Source organism: Henckelia pumila, chromosome 1, assembly GCF_033568475.1.
Source record: "Henckelia pumila isolate YLH828 chromosome 1, ASM3356847v2, whole genome shotgun sequence".
In the NCBI taxonomy this organism is placed as follows: domain Eukaryota; kingdom Viridiplantae; phylum Streptophyta; class Magnoliopsida; order Lamiales; family Gesneriaceae; genus Henckelia; species Henckelia pumila.
The window spans coordinates 24,317,240-24,322,591 of record NC_133120.1 but is presented as its reverse complement, the minus strand read 5'-3'; the positions used below and the strand labels follow the sequence as shown (position 1 = coordinate 24,322,591).

Sequence of the window (5,352 nt, the reverse complement as noted above, 5' to 3'; positions counted from 1 at the left end):
GCCTTAAGGGCAAAGTTGTCTTCCAGATTTATCGGTCCGTTTGAGATCTTGGAGAGCATTGGTGATTTAGCGTATCGGCTAGCTTTGCCACCGTATCTGTCTAGTATTCACAATGTGTTCCACGTATCTCTGTTGCGACGGTATGTGGCGGATCAGTCTCACATTCTACAACCGTCTGAAGTTCAGGTGGATACATATTTGACTTATGTAGAGAGACCTATTCGTATCCTGGATCATAAGGATAAGGTCTTGCGGAATAAAGTCATTTCTCTGGTTTTAGTTCATTGGCAGCGCCGAGGCACTGAAGAAGCCACTTGGGAGCTGGAAAGCAGGATGCGTTCAGAACATCCTGAGTTATTTTGATTTCCTTTTCGAGTTGTATTCAGTTATGAACTCTTTAAATTCTGATTGAATAAAGGATGTTTCTGCATGTTGTTTTACATTCAGTACTTAATTCTGATTTCGAGGACGAAATATCTTATGTGGGGAAAAATGTAGTAGCCCGTACCCGAATTTAAGGAAACTTCTAATGGATAAACGGACGTTCCATTCGTTGTCTATAAATAGAGGTGCCGAGATTCATTTCCAAGCACACCAATATACTACAACAAAAATGGGATAAGACAACGGATATAATCCGTTGTCGTAGGGGTCAAAAAACCGTTGTACTTTAAGGTGTTGTCGAAAATATACCCAACGACAACGGATAAAATCCGTTGTCATAGCTTTCAAAAGACAACGGATTTTATCCGTTGTCGTTTGTTTCAAAAGACAACGGATTTTATCTGTTGTCTTTTCCTTAAAACGACAACGGTTTGTATCTGTTGTTGTATATAGAACTTTTAACAACACCGAAAATTACAACAGTTTTAAAATAACAAAGACAACGGATTTTATCCGTTGTCGTCGCTAAAAAAAAAAAAATTTAATATACAAATTTTTAATATTATAAATGAAACAAAAATTAAAATTTCTAACATAAAATTTAATATAAAATTTTTCAATATTACAAATCAATATTCTAATTCTAAATTCTAAATCAATCTACACTAGAAAATATATCGATCGAGTTATGAATTAATTTAATATAAATTAACTCGGAACTTTCCTATACATCGAGTTATGAACTAATCTATATAAATTAACTTGGAACATTCCTTCTAAATTAACATTCACCATTATCCCTTGCATCCCGACTATCTGCACAAGTTGACAAATTCATGTAGTAGAAAAGATGTCAAAATTCTGGAATTCAAATCCATAAAACGAAAATGCTGAGAAGACTTGATGGTAAAGTTCCAATACGAATCCATAAAACGAAAATTCCTCATGTCGATTTTAGGAAAATAAGGAGTACTGGCAATATAAAGAATCAGCGTAAACAAAACTATACACTACAAGAAAAAAAGGATACGACAACGGATATACCAAGCAAACCCAACAGCCAAAACTACAAGTAACAACAAATACCAAATAGTTTTACAAGCCAATTACAACAATCAACCACACAACTATATAATTCAATACGCATAGCCTCCGATTCAAAAACCACAAACAGACCAAATGGTTGTTCACTGGTTCTTTTCATAACTACATAATTTCAGTAACCCAAAGATCTACCTCTCATTGACAATAGATAACGTGAGACAGTAAAGTACAGCTGCATTCCCCTGAATTCCACGGTTAGAACCACAATATTTGTTCTTAAAGTAGCAAAGTAACACCAACACCAAGATCAATCAAATTATCATCACTTCATAAACTTCCACTGCTTGAAGAAGCGTCCATCATTTCAACTTAAAAATGAAAGAAAAATATTATCCATACGTAACAACAAGATTCTGTTTTCACTCTGACCCAGAAATAAACACAAGATAAATAAACCAGAGAAAGTCACCTCTAACTTCTCTGCTATTAGCAAGGGAAAAACAGGCCCTGCAAGCAAAATCTTGAAATGAACTCTTCAGCCTTGCAAGCTGCAACAGAAAATGGCATCAAGAAATTAATAGAATCCAAGAAAAAAATAATGTTTCCAATACAAAAGCAAAGGCCATAAATGGAGTCGAGCCCCGAGCAGTGAAAGGGAATGAGTTCTGAACTGAAATTTATAATTACTATTTTGTACAAAAACAAGATTCATAAAAATCATGCACATATGTCTAGGACACACATATTAAAAGGAACTATTTCTCGTAACTTAAGGATTTGGAGATTAATTTTTTAACTTAAAAAACGGCATAATCGGTGCCTAACATAACTCAAATTCAGAGTAAAGCAAAGGCATACCTTTTTAAAGAGGCGCTGAACACCTTCTCTTGAGGAACCTTTTTCTTTGCTGTTATCCATTGGAATGGTCATCATCCATCAAACAAAGAAATGCAAGAATCAATTCCACCAAATGAAACTTCTGAACGGACATAACACATATAGTCCATGAAATATTTCCTGCAGCAGCATTATGAACAGAAACTAATAAAGAAAGACGACTAAAAAACCAATGCTCCTATGTGTCACTCTTATATGTGTGCCAAAACAAAAGTATTAACTGGCTGAAAACACAACATTTAGGTGTAAATGTTGTCACACCAATAATCTAGTAAATTCTCTTGGCCAAGCAACAACTATAAAAACAACACAACATACTCCTGACAATACTTATGGAAACAATAATCCACATCACAAATACACGTGGCCTCATACTCCCTAGATGCTTTACTTCATAGGACTGTTTGATTTCAAAATAAAAAAATTCTACAGAACATGTTTAATATGCATAAGAAGCAGAGATTAATAATTCAACTTATCGGATATGCCTGGCTGAACCCATTCATAAAAAAGGGTAATTTAAAGACAAACCACATCTCTGTATTTCGGTGCTAAGGTTATTTCAGATGTAAACACGGGTCAGGGATCTTTGTTTCAAATGAAAAAGAACTTAAACAAAGCAATTGACCCACAAGACAAGTAACAAAAACTCCAAAATCGAAGGGACTTTACTGATTAATCATTATTTTAAAATAAAAACAGATAAAAGCTAAATTTTAAACATAACATAAGAGCAAAAGAAAATTAAAAACTCCAAAAAATTACATCCAAACTCGATGATTTACCCCCTATACCCCACCACCACCAACAAACAACTCCAGCGAAAAGCACAACTCTAAAATAGATAACCAATTGGGCAATTTCAATGCCTTCAGTGGGCAAACCATCTACATCTTCACCACCTCATGATGTGCAACAAAATCTAAAGGTAGAAAAGAAATAAATTTCACAACATACACAAAAAATCAATGTGTCACGAGTTTTATAGCAGGAGGAAAAAATTCAAAGCTTATGATTTAAAGATTATATTGATCCTCTGTCAAACCCACTGTGTACCAAATGCATATGTATTTTGGCAAGGGCATAAGCTGCAGTTGGGAGGATTGCCTCAACTTCTTCATCACTGACCTATAAATCAGATAAGCATAATATATTTTAATTCTACATAACCAGAGAGCAGAAGGATTTAGCTCTGTAAAATAGTGCATTTCAAATTAGAGGTTCTTCAAGAAGAGCTTTGTAAGGACCTTTGACGTAAGTACAAGTTCCTAAGCCATCTGATTTTCCAGCTTTCCCTTTGCCTTTTGTTGTTGCATCATCACTACCCCCTGCTGCTTGCTTTCCCTTGTTCTTTCATGATGAATCCTTAGACTTGGAATCTTTCTCCATCACTGTTTTAGGGTTACATGAAAGCACATTGAAATAATCCCGTTAAAAAATGAAATAACATATATATTTAAGACAATTTTTATGACTAGGAAAGTAAGGAGTTTGATATGTCTACGATTTTTCCAACCATAAACATAATCCAGTCTCCAACCTTTCTCCCATTGGATGATGATGTGCACATATTGATGGAGCAACCATTATTTTACTTATAGTGAAATTGCTTAGAGAAGTTGGTGCGGGCATCGCTTTCTTATGGGTAGGTAATGTTACGAAATTTGGTTCATAACGGCTACACAATAAATTTAGGAAGACTATAAATTCCAAAGGCACTCCATCTGAATCCTGATATATTAATTAATCTTTGGGCATAAGACTCCTTATTTGGGCTCATTTACCATGGTATATCAAATAAATTCTGATGAATCTGTTAGCAAACATCACAGTCAACAACAATCCCCTTTCAACTGATAAATCACAAGGATGAAAAAGCTCACATCTTTTCAAAGTGAAAACCAAGAGAATTTTGAACAAAATGTGATCACTTCTGCTCATGGTTCGGACTCAATGTCTCACAAGTATATACAAAGTAATTATCTAGTAGATTTTGATCATTAAAAAAAGTAGTAGAATAATTCGCAGAAGGGAATTAAACATTTTGTGATCTTTTTTCCAAAAATAAAAAAGAAAGTAAAATCCACCCAATAATTAAAGCTCGCAAATCAAGAAGAAGACCAAGATAAATCAAGAAATTACTAGTCAATGAATTAGTACTCGACAAGCAATACTTCACTCTCCCATAAGTTTCAATCATATTTCCAATTCATCATTACTCAATTGACAACACTCCTGCTCGCAAATTAATCACAAAGTATATGGTGAATTTCACAATTAACTTCCAAATGATCTCTGGAGAATTTTTTGAAGCACTAGCAACTCCCAGTTACATCCAAAATTTACACGAAAACCCATCCATCAACCAAAACTTCTCCACCGAAAATATAAAACATTTTCCCAAAATGTAAAATGGAAATTCAGGTTTTACGACACGAAACTTCCCGTCACCATTGGCAAATACCTAAATACAGAGTAAAATTGTATAAACGATGAATAAAAAAATAAGCACACCAAATTAGTCGCCGATGCAGAAAAAATTAGTACCTCTTGGGTCAATCGAGAGCCGAGCTTCGCATAAGAAGAGAGCTTAACATCGAGATCGCCTTCAATTTTTCGCGCCTCTTTGCGGAGCTCTTCCCATCCTGACTCCTGCAAAACGATTAAGAGTTTATACCGATTCCAAAATTGTGTCATAAAATCCCCAAAAACTGAAGCTATGAAAATGAAGGTAAAGGTTGTGCGATTTGCTCAGAGGAGTGGCCAGTTGGTGAGGATGAGGAGCGGCGAGGAGAGAAAGGAGGTGAAGAAGAATCGTTGGTGAAAGGGGCGAGGGCGACATAATATTGTTGGGCTAGGGCTTGTGTATTATATGTGTATATGTATATATATATATGTGTGTGTTTAAAAAAAATAAAAAAAGGAAAGCAAAGACAATGGATTAAGAGAAGTATTGTCTTAAACTACATAAAACAATGGGGAAAGACAACGGTTAATTAAAACTGTTGTCGTAGGCCTAAAAAAATA

The 5,352-nt window shown here is 34.8% G+C and overlaps 1 long non-coding RNA gene across 1 annotated transcript; it reads right to left on the bottom strand.

Moving 5' to 3' along the window:
• Positions 1-1,910: 1,910 nt before the first annotated feature.
• On the bottom strand, positions 1,911-5,133 carry LOC140876304 (uncharacterized). The gene is made up of 5 exons (XR_012148746.1): positions 4,873-5,133; positions 3,573-3,716; positions 3,382-3,453; positions 2,287-2,445; positions 1,911-1,976 (listed from the first exon to the last, which is right to left on the bottom strand). It is a non-coding gene; the product is annotated as an uncharacterized lncRNA (long non-coding RNA).
• Between the last annotated feature and the right edge of the window lie 219 nt (positions 5,134-5,352).